Below are 10,509 nucleotides of genomic sequence, written 5' to 3'. Positions count from 1 at the left end.
TGAGATGTACTTTTGTAAAGTACTTTTGACAGCCCTGCAAATTGAAACTGGCTTCAGTGTACACTACAAATGCATCGTAACATTTAATTGAAATATAATATAAGAGCAGAAGCAACGTTTTGTCCCAATTCAAACTATATCTTTCTTTTTTATTGTCCAGGGATTTAGGAAATAGAGTAGGACTTCCTGCCCTCTGATGTTTTGACGTACTTGAACGTACAGTTGTAAAACCTACAACAAAATAAGCAAGAGAAGTATAAACAGTTTCGTCTTTCCCTTTTGAATTTAACAAGCTAGTTATATTTTACCATTTGTTCACTTTTGTATTCTCTGTTGGTGAAAAGATTACAGGAAAGATGATGCTGCAGATCAAACAATGGCCTATCATCTTGATGAAGATCAGAACATTTCTTCAGGCATGCTAAGTGAAGAAATGCTAAAAAGAAATGTAGAATGAAGGTTGTACAAAAACAGCAAATCTTCGTCGACTAAAACTTTATATATGTGGATGTTACCACATCGTGTAGTTTCCACCCAAAAGTAGGACTAGGCAAGCTTGTTTGGAAGGTTGTTGGGATGTTGATGTGCTATACCGTTAGAGCACATCAATATAGATGAGGGGCAAACACAGTAGACAGCGTAATGGCTGCAAACTCAAGTGAAGATTTAATCAACAGAATAAGAAACCGAAAGCAAGAGCAGAGAAAGGCAGTGTCCATGCAGTGTATGGTGAACCATATTCATTTCTGAGAAGGTAAGATCGGAAGAGCAATAAAGAGAAATGACCGCCTGATATAGGGGAACTCTGCAAATTTTGGGACCAATATGATGTGGTAACCTTGCATGGCTCACTGCAGCTCTGACACACATTGAACAATTCCAGTAGTTGCGGCTTCAAAGACAACGAACGTTTGCTGTTGCACTGGGTATTCAAGTGTAGAGGATGCATCTCTAGAAAATTAATTAGTGTTCCTTAGTCATAAAGTCATAACTCCATCTCAACAGGAACTATTCTTGTACCCTTCAAACAAGCTAGTAGTTCTCATCGGTTTCTTCTCCGCTTGTTGACGTCATACTAATGTTCTGCACCTGTCCAAAGACTACAAAAAAAAAAATGTCACAAAGTCTGCAACACGTAACAAATCTAGTGCTTCCATCTGTGGACTTTGCATACCTGCTTTCAGTTATTTCTGTCATGTCAACTTGAGTGCCTGGATTACACATACGAAGCAGTCTTGCGCCACTTCAACACTGGAAGGCCCCTAAAATTAAATTTGTTGATGTTGACAAAGTTGAGTACGGAACTAGTAGGATAACATAAGTGAAATGGAATACGTCGTCGCTATATTATAATTTATACATGTGTGACGCCTGTACATACCTAAGACGTTGTGTTGAACTCGTCACCTCGGTGAAGCAAAATCACTGGGTACTGAGCATTAGTGTGCTTCGGACGTCTTCGCAATTCGCCTTCTACGGCATCTGCGTAGTCATGAGCTCAGCACATACCACACGACTGCTACATCTAATAGCCGAGTGCTTTGAACCACATTCGTTTTCGCGCACTCTCCTGTTGAATCTTGTGGTAGAAACGCCTGCCGCCGATGGTGAACGAACATGATTTTTGCATCCCCGAACACCAAAACCACACCACTCATATGTAGGTCTCTCGAATAATTGACACAACAACCACGAACATGTCATTCACTTCTCTTCGCGGGACCAACACGACCGCCCACGACGTAAACAATAAACGCGATAACACAGACGACCTTGCAGATGGCGCGGCGGATCGTAGCTCGTAGCGGCGAAGTAGCTGAATGCTTTATTAACGTAAAAGCTATGGAAGTGAGCGTCATTTTTAAAATAGTGTTTAGCTGTAAGATAATGTGCGTCAGCTTCGTTCTCTACAAAATTAGCTCTCACGTGGTAAGGGTTGACCAATCCCTGGGAGCCCTGGACCTGAAACCCAAGTTGCTCTTTTTCGCCGTTCGCTGGCAGCACCGTCCATGTTCCGGCAATCTTCAAAATATTTATACGTAAAAAATATGCCGAATTGAGAAGTAATGCTTTCTGTGTCTTATCAAACAACGATGTTGTGCACGACAGTGGGCAAAAATATGGGGGTTATTTTTCACTTTTCGGTCCCTTTAACCAAGCAGGGAACTCCAGCTTTGCGAACAGAAATTAGTTGAAGTTAGTGACCCTCAACGGTCGGAGTGAGTCATATGTGAGTAATAATGTCACTGCCCTTGCACGGGATCCTGCCTCCTGTGGATATGGACAAGGGAATGATTATGCACAAAGAGAAACTTTTCGGTCAGCTCACTTGCGCTCCGACCAGTGCAATGGCTAATCCTGCTCCGGTTGTTTCTATCATAAGCTTCCGTGGCCGCTCTATGAAGCAACCTTCGAGTTTTTATCATGGAAGGACGAGAATAATTTAATTGCAAAGTGCACGCTATGGAATAAGACGTATTCGGCAAACAGGACGTCAACTTCAAACCTGAAAAAGCATCTTGAGGCGAGTTCCTTGTCCTTGTGTATGTCTCTCTCTCTACACGGTACGAAGCGCGTGCGTGTCACCGTGCTTTTCTTTTTCACCGCGATGCGCCAGGTTGCATGCACGTGTATTTTTCCGTATGGCATAACCGCATATTAAAGGTACTCTAAAGCAGTAGACAAGCATGATATGCCGGTGATGTGACTAGAGACTTTGCTGCTTCTAAATACCTCATGCGGAACCATACGACCGACAACGCGCTATAAATATTTTTAATTTGCCATGAAAAATGCGGCGTAGTGGAGCGGTGCGACGCCTGGTGTCAAACAATCCCCTCTACAGCGGGCAACACTGAAAATTGGTATTACACACTATTACATCGGAACTTCGTTATTTTAGTAACCGTGTTATTAGTTTCCCTGTTTACCTATGCATTCTGAAGCCCCTGTTAACAGTGTTTTTTGCGAAGTAACCCAGTGCTGACCACTGTTCGATGGAGGCTCTCCCTACTTCTCTGCTGCGCCTGCGCGCTTCTTCTGCTCGCGGCCTCTTTCGAACGAACAAACTCTCTCTGTGAACCTCTGTGAACAAACAAAGTCCCGACGCTGTCTGGCTTCTTGAACATCTGACACATTTTTTTCAACGGCTCAGCATTTCATTTCAGTTCGCTTATCCGTTTATCCTCAGATGTGGATCGTTGTGTGGATCGCAGGGGCGGATTTTATGGTGGATTGTGGTGGATTGTTATATCGGGCCCAGTGTTATACGCATTCAATGTGGTTGCCGCCGTATGTGGCAGGAGTACGGATTCATTTCGAATACCTAGTACAGTGTTGCCCGTAATCTTTAATTATAATATTCTAATTAATTGCACCGTCGATTGGAATGAAACTTGCGCAGTTTTTGTCCTGGTGGCTTGGAATACCGAATAGCCACACTAAATGACATTTGATCGGTGCGGCTTTACAGTACCTTTAACTTATACTGCTTCTGGTTAAGTGCAAGACAACTTTTATCGCACTTCGATAAATGTAAATAAATGTATGTTTTTGACAATTGTATCACCCTCTCATGGTCATCATTTTTATAAAAAGTAACTGTAATGTAGCTAGGTAATTTTCTCTCAGTAACTGTAACTAGTTACTCGACCAAGAAAGTAACTATAACTGTAACTTAGTTACTTTTCAGAAGTAACTTACCCAAGACTGAGACAAGGTACGCGAAGGCTGGACATGTTTCTGGAGATAAAACCTCGTTATCTTTACACAGTCATTCAGTGCTCAGTCATTGCTCCAATGAACCTGAGCTTTTATCGGTCTAAGCTGTGACCCCTTCTAATGCATATGACGCACGTTTGAGAGAGTGTTGATCATGGAATGCGCCTCACACTGTGATTCTCTTGTACAGGCACTGCACAGAGTCAGTGTGCTTCCACGAGCGATGCTCCACAGAGGGATACAACTGTCATGCAGAGATCACCGGCTGTAGCCATGGATGCAGCAGAAGTCGGAACGAAGGTGGAGACACATTTGTGGACTGTGTGCCAGGACCAGCGGGCAGTACACGTCGAGGATAAAGGTTGCTAGACTGACGATCATCTGAGGAAGCACATTCAACAGCTTGGGACCGCTTCAAAGCAGAAAAGCACAGAAATTCTCAACTTGTGGCCCAGCTGTCTACGGCCGAGGGTGAACTGAAGTCAACCAGTCTCATCCTTGATAACATGCACACCACCGAAGATATGCGGTATTATACTGGCCTGCCCTCACAAGTCATCTTCAGGCACATTCTGGACTTTGTAGTAAAGCGAAATCCACACCTTGCCAAGGGTGAAGATAGAGGAACACAGAGTGTTGAAGAGCAAATGTTTATGGTGTTGATACGGCTCCGTACTGGTATGCAGACGAAGGAAGTGTCGCGGAACTTTTCAGTCTCTATGGCTACCTTCAGTCGCACCTTCTCACGGTGTGTCCTTGCAATCCAGAAAGAGCTGGTTGCACTCACTAGTTTTCCGTCTCTTGTGGAAGCATATTCTTCCACATTTCAAGCGGTATCCAAATACTCGCATCATACTTGACACCACAGAGATCCGGATACCTTCAGGTCATCATGTCCAGAGGGAAACCTTTTCTAATTACAAGTACGCAAACACAATGACGTGCCTGGTAGGAGCAACGCCGGACTGTTATGTGAGCTTTGTCTCAGCACTCTATGGTGGAGGAAAGACCGATTGGGCCATCGTGCAGCAGTAAGCTGTGCTTGATCTTTTAGAACCAGGTGACGGTGTTATGGTCGACAAAGGATTCAAGGTGTATGATATTTTGCCCCTAGGTGTTCATCTGTACATGCCTCCGTTTCGTATCCCTATTGAGGCACAGATAAGCGCTAAGGACGTCGAGAGAACACGACACGTAGCGAGTGCTAGAGTCCACATAGAAAGAGTGATAAGGAGATTTAAGGAATATCACATTCTCGACAGACCTTTTCCAATTAACATGCTTGACCTGGCTGATGCGGTCGTCAAAGCATGCGCTCTCTTGTCGAACTTCAGAACCCCACTGTTAAATAATGGCCGTAATGAAATGCAGACAGACAAAAGGTAATGCCAGCACTTGTGGTTGGCAACAGGTGCTTCCACATCCCTCCTGTTGTCGTTGTCTTTATTACCAGATAATAAGAAATATATACATTATGTACAAATGCACGACGTGTTGTTCTTAGCTGCCTAGTTTTAGTCGTCTCATCTTCAGCCTCATGGGTTCTTTCTGCTTGTCAACCACGTAAAAACCATTCTTGTATCGCTGAAAGGGCACGTACCCTACCCCTGTTGTGTACAGAAAGCCTAATCGTCTAATGCGTCGCGTTAAGAGCTCGAGTATGACTGCTACCTTGTAGAAATATACCAGGCCCTGATGGATCTCTGTCCACATTTCTTTATCAAAATAAACGCTTTCCACCGAGATCGAATGCTGCAGCTCTGGGTGATTTCTCCAGATTACAAAGTCGCACCATGGTGCATTTGTCACGCATAGCTAACCTTGGACTTGGTAATAATATGGGTGAGAACGTTTTAAACACACATTCCCACCAACCACAAAACGTCTTGTCACTTAACGCATCCTTTACTCGTCGTCCAGCTTTCGAAGCAGGGCACTTTACTTCCAGCAGCACTACTTCATTTCCATCCTTCACGATGCTATCCGGGGAAGCGGCAATGAAGGAGTGCACTCTATGGGCATGTAGCCAAGTCTTTTTCGCAGCTATATCTTTCTCGTACAGTCTCATTATTTCAACGTACTGGTCGACAGCAGAATCTTCATTCTGGATGCCATAGAGCCTTGGGTCGCCTGGCTTGAGCACTTCTGGCTTTCTCCCATATAAAATGGTCTTTACGTAGCCGGCTTCAAGCAATGCAGGAGGCTCCTAAAATTTGAGGCCGTCAGACGTCCAATCCTTTCAGTGGTCCATTCTGTATCCGTCGGAAGCACGACGCACGAAGTGCCAGCAAAACAGCAACAACGGTTGCGCCTTTATTCACAGCTTATATATACACACACACAATGGGGGAGGACACGTACAAACAGGACCACGTGAAGTCGCTCAAGGTTAAGATTAGATATGCTACGCGCTGGGCTGTTATCAGCATACAGATACATCTTCCCTCTTTTTTATGTTTAACTGTTACACATCTAATACTAACTCATACATGCAGACAGTTTAAAAGAACACAACTATGTATACACGAGCCTGTCCGGTGGACGTCTTGTCCTGGATGACCTCCGTAGACAGGGCTCTGAATCCTTCCCATCGTCAGATGAAGGTAGACACTTCTTGGAAGGTGAGGCCGTTTCGGTTACAGATTGCGAAGAGTCTTCAGTCGCGGGTGGTTCAACTGGATGTCCGTTTTCTGGGTGACGGGCTGAATCCATGTCCGGCCGTGTAGGAACGTACCGTTCGGGTGTGGGCAGAAGATGTTGTCGATTTCTTCGTAGCGGTCTGTTGTCTTCAGTGACCACCTTGTATGATCTAGGTGCTACGACATCTTGTATCTTTCCCTTTAGGGTCCAGGCGCCGTCCTGTAGCACACGTACATGTTGGCCAGGCAACAGCGGTTTAAGTAGAGTGCCTCTTGAGGAATCTTGTTGATGCTTTCGGACTTGTACTTGCGTGGTGCGCCTAAAGTCTGGAAGCCGTGTGCGCAGTCGCCGGCCCATCAACAGCTCTGCTGAGGTGTTGCCATCTTCTTGAGGAGTGGTTCTGTAGTTTAGAAGTCCTATGAAAAAATTGTCACTTGAATAAGCACATTTTTTCAATATTCTTTTCACAATCTGTACTCCTTTCTCAGCAAGTCCGATCGACCTTGGAGACCGAGGGCTTGAAGTCACATGACGAAAGTCGAACAGCGAGGCGAAGTCTCTGAATTCCTTTGACACAAATTGAGGTCCATTATCGGAACACACTTCCATGGGGATACCATGTCTTGCGAAGACGCTGGCTAGCGCAGTAACGACGGTACGCGCACTGGTGTCCCGGAGCTGTTCAACCTCAGGATAGTTCGACGTCGCGTCAATGACAACCACATAGTTCTTAGATGCATATTGGAACAAGTCTACTCCTACGCGATGCCATGGCTGATTGGGAGTAGGTCGCATTATTAGGGGTTCCTCTTGCTGACGATACGCATACCGCCTGCATGTGCTGCATTTTGATACCATTTCTCTAATGTCAGTGTTCATTCCAGGCCAAAACATGAGCGAGCGAGCGTTAGCCATGCACTTAGCGACTCCTAAATGTCCCTCATGAAGGCGCGTCAAGATCTCTCTGCGAAGCGTTCTAGGGATCACCACCTTGCAACCTTTAAACATAACACTGTTTACACTGGACAGTTCCGATTGCAATGCTTTGTACTCTCCTTGCACCTCCTCGTTGTTTTCCAACGCTGCCATTACATCCCGCAGGCCCAAATCCTTCTCAGTTTCCTCTCTAAGGCGTTTTAGAGTCTGTTCACTCACCATCGTTGAAAGAATTGATACTGCATGCACCTCTACGTCGACATCCACGCCCCGAGCGATTTCTGTCACTAGTGGTGCCCGAGACAGTGTGTCGGCCAGCTGCAGGTGCTTGCCTGGAACATATTGCAGCTCATAATCATACTTCATCAGACGTATAAAGAAACGCTGCAACCTTGGTGGCATATCGCCAAGGTTTTTCTTGGAAATCGCAATGGGAGGTTTATGGTCAGTTTCCACAGATAATTTTCGGCCGTAAATAAAGTCATGGAATTTTTCACAACTGAACACATTACCAAGAGCTTCCTTTTCGATTTGTGAGTACCTGCCTTCAACTTCTGTGAGTACCCTCGAGGCATATGCCACAGGTAGCCATTCGCTGTCATGAAGTTGAAGCAAAGCCGCACCAAGTCCGAACTGAGAGGCGTCGGTGGAGACCTTAGTTTCCAACCTCGGGTCAAAGAAGGCCAGAACCGGTGACGACGCTAAGGAGTTTCTAAGGCTCTGCCACTCCTCTGCGTGGCTCTTTGTCCATTCGAAACAACATCCTTCTTTGAGAAGATCTCTCAGGGCGACGGTTCTCTGTGAAAGGTAGGGGATATATTTTCCGAAGTAGTTGGCCAGTCCAAGCATACGGTGCACACCCTCCTTATTTGTCGGTGCTGGCATATCTAACACACTTCGTAAAAGTTCCTGGTCTGGCTGTATTCCTTCCTTCCTTATTCTGTCCCCCAAAAACGCTATCTCTTTCACAGAAAACACACACTTATCGGGGTTCAAAGTTAAGCCTCCACGCTTCAAGTGCCCTACGCAGACGTTCGTCGTGTTCTTTACGCGTGGTACCCCAGACTAGCACGTCGTCAATGTACACTCTGACGCCGTCTAAGCCCTCAAAAACTTGGTTCATCGTTTTCTGAAAAACTTCTGGTGCTGATGAAATGCCGAAAGGCAGTCTTCTGTACCGGTAACGACCAAACGGCGTTGAAAACGTACAGATCCGGGAAGTTTCTTCATCCAATGGTATTTGGTGAAACCCCGCATTGGCGTCTAACTTTGAAAAATAAGTGGCACCAGCCAGCTCTGCTTCTATCTCCACCAGTACTCCACCTCATGTGGGGCTGCGATGCGCGATCTCTTTTGGCCATTCATCGAGCCTTGGTGCGTGGTCCGCTCCTATACAGCCTTCCAGTATTACACGGGATTTCGCCATCCTCCGAGTCCAAGCTTCAGTGTCTTTTGGCACGTAGCCTTCGTGTGTGCCTGGGCGTGCCAAGAACAACGGATACTTGTTTAGTCATGGCAGAAGCGAGAGAGACTCCGCTTGCTATCCAGCGCTTTAATGAGACGAGCCGTCACTATCTCCGTTTGTTGGCTCATCACCGGCACCACCCTTTACTGCTGAAGCTTTCCCGTCGCAGGAATAACAAGTTCAGGCCCTGCATTCAACAGCTAAAGCCTCACCTGCCACGTTTTCAAGTTGAACCCCAGGCGCGTTCAACACCACCTTGGACCCTCCCTCTGCCATCTGCTTCACTATCCGTTCCCGGGCTGCAGAGAAAGGATGATGTCGCTGCAGGTGTATCCAAGGCGCTCACACTGGATATGATGAGCGAGCTGTATGCAGGCTTTACTCCTGTTTTTACGGATGGCTCGTCCACAAAATCCAGCTCTGCATGCGCCTATATTATTCCGTCCGAAGACATAACTGGTATCTTCCGTCTCTCGCATCTGACGTCGTCAACATGTGCTGAGCTACATGCTTTGCTCTTTGCCATGCGCAAGATCCTGCAGTGTTCATCTCGGCCATGGGTCTTCTACACAGACTCGAAAGCTGCTATCCAATGCCTGGCAACAATGGGCATTCGAGGTCCTCTCGCGTCCATTGTTGCTGACGTGCTTGAAACTTACAAGGAGCTGCTAGACCTGGGCCACTGCGTAGTATTACAGTGGGTACCTGGCCATGTCGGCGTACCCGGCAATGAAGAGGCCGACCGGGCGGCCCTGCGGGGTCATCATATAGCTTCAGCCCACTCTATCATCTTGCCCAAAGGTGATCGTCAGGCCCTCGTCCGTGCTCTCTCTGCAGACAAGACAAGATCACAGTGGCTGCATGACATTACACCCTACTCTCTGCTCCACGCAGTGGATCCTTCTCTTTCACTGTCGCCTCCTCATCGCCTTCCGCGACACTACGCATCCCTGCTTCACCGCATGCGGCTGAATGTTGCATTTACACCAGTTATGAGGCAGCGTCTTGGCCGTGCGCCCTCGGACCTTTGTGCAGCATGCAGTGTGCGTGCAGACCTGCACCACCTACTTATGGACTGCCCGGACTACCAGCGGGAGCGTGCGATATTGCAGCACGAACTGCATGCGATCGATCATCGCCCCTTTACCATAGGCAAGGTGCTGGGCCCATGGTCCAGTCCAGCTCATACACGCGAAGGTCTGCGTCACCTCTGGGACTTCTTGTCATCAACAGGCCTCTCCACCCTGCTTTGATTACCGGACCCCTTATCATAATCATCATCATCTCTCATCACGTACAAGTGGCACTGGGGCAGCGCCCAGCCTGCTGGCCGGCATCAGCCCCATCTCATCATCGTATCTCTATTTGTGTGTGTGTGTGTGTGCTTCTATCTCCTCTCTTTTGGGCATAGAGTAGTGTTCCCGTTTCAGGTTTTGGTTGATATGTCTAGGGTCCATGCATACTCTAATCTTGCCACTCTTTTTTCTCACGACTACCAAGGGATTTACCCAGTCAGATGGTTCTTCCATTTTTGCTATGATGCCCTTTGCGTCCATCCTGTCCAGTTCCTCCTTGAGAGGTCTTTTGAGCATCTGCGGTACCCGGCGCGCTGACTGGATGACCGGAACTGTCCCTTCCTTCAACACCATTCTGTATACTCTCTTGGTGCATCCCAAGCCCTGGAACAAATCTGGAAAGTCCGCCGCTACATGACCGTTTGAGCAATCTGTACTTGCCACAGCTTCTAC

Source organism: Ornithodoros turicata, unplaced genomic scaffold (genome assembly GCF_037126465.1).
Source record: "Ornithodoros turicata isolate Travis unplaced genomic scaffold, ASM3712646v1 Chromosome135, whole genome shotgun sequence".
Taxonomy (NCBI): Eukaryota; Metazoa; Arthropoda; class Arachnida; order Ixodida; family Argasidae; genus Ornithodoros; species Ornithodoros turicata.
The sequence above is the reverse complement of the archived record's forward strand: the minus strand, read 5'-3'. Positions refer to the sequence as shown.